At 34.0% G+C, this 1509-nt stretch overlaps 1 non-coding gene across 1 annotated transcript; it reads right to left on the bottom strand.

The window, feature by feature from the left end:
- Positions 1-474: 474 nt before the first annotated feature.
- mir222a (microRNA mir-222a) lies at positions 475-568 on the bottom strand. Its single transcript, NR_129933.1, has one exon. It is a non-coding gene; the product is annotated as a microRNA mir-222a (primary transcript).
- Between the last annotated feature and the right edge of the window lie 941 nt (positions 569-1509).

Genomic DNA, 1509 nt, shown 5'->3' with positions numbered 1-1509 from the left:
TCTATGCACCCTAATTAGGAACTGAACCAACCTTCGCCCAATCTTGCAACTAGCTCTTATATTAGGCGGAAGTGGCATATATGTAGTTTTACAGTAAGATGACATAGTCTTAATGAATACGAAGCAGTTTGGAGACCTAATTCTAGGTTGTGAATTTGTAAATGCAGTGCTGAATGCCAATCTATATTGACTATGAGAACTATCTGGCTGCTGTGTTTTTATTTAAGATTAGTGGCTGTTAATTCTCGACCTATAGTCATTACTATAATAAACACAGTGGATGCTCTACATTTTAAAAAGTTCTGTTTGATTCAATGAAATGTACAAAATGTCTCACAGAGAATCATTTTCATGTAAACCATTGTTAGATACATCACAAGAAATTAATGAATCATTTTCCCTTTCCATCTTGGGGAAATAGTAGCAGTTCAAGATATTCAAATGGCCCACAATGATGTGCAGCGGTGAGGTGCTACAAGATGTCCTCAGAGACCCAGTAGCCAGATGTAGCTGCTGATTGAGAAGACAGAATCTACACTGACTACTGAGCGACTGAGGAACAGCTACATTTTCTGGATGAACAGACTCTTCCCTGTTATGTCAAATGCAACCTGTGAACACAAAAAAAGAAAATAATTGTCCAGAATTCTATCTTTACAGGAAACAAAAAAAATTAAGCATTTTTAAAAACACTATACATTTATACATAGGCATCACAATAACATAGCTTAGTTACATATCTTTGACTAGTAGTTTTGTGAAACATATTTATATGGTTTTAGGTAAAATAAAAAATTAACAAAAGTACTAAAGAAGAGTGTTGTTAACATTTTCCAGAAGTACAATTGTCCTTCCACATTTACAGGTTTAAGTTTTGTGTTTTGATTTATTTACTTTATGTATTTATTTATTTACTCTATTTTTATCCTGCCTTTTACCACATAGGGACCCAAGGTGGCTTTAGTAATGTGAGCTTTCTTGGAATCTCCAGGTCCTTCTGCACAGCTCTATGGTCAACTTCTGGCCGAGTCTCACTGGAGGACCTAGAGATTCCCTCAAGTAAAAACAAATAGTGTTTTTATCTATTCATGGTTCCTCTACTTTCACAGGGTCCTGCACCTCTAATCCCAGCAAATGGAGAAAGGTGACTATATAGTTTTAAAAAAGCCCTAGAAACATCTCGGTAGAATCAAATGAGCTCAATGTCTTTGAAATCACAATGTATTGGAAGAATAAACTGTACCATTTGGATATCTGCAATATTAATATAAGATAATCCATGAATACACAATCAAATACTGTAGTTGTGTGAAATAATGCTTATATCAGAATACTAACACTCAAATATAGAAAAAGAGTATCTTCAGAAATTTACAAGCCCCAGTATTACTTGCTGTATCTTTTCTGCTTATAAAATAGACATCTTTATATTTTTCTTTAAAAATTGTTGCAAGTTTCTTCTCACAATGGCACTATACATGATCAAACCAGCTTTCATTCAATGAATAT

The sequence above is a fragment of the Anolis carolinensis genome, chromosome 3 (assembly GCF_035594765.1).
Source record: "Anolis carolinensis isolate JA03-04 chromosome 3, rAnoCar3.1.pri, whole genome shotgun sequence".
Lineage (NCBI taxonomy): Eukaryota > Metazoa > Chordata > Lepidosauria > Squamata > Dactyloidae > Anolis > Anolis carolinensis.
This window is presented reverse-complemented; position numbering and strand designations above follow the sequence as displayed.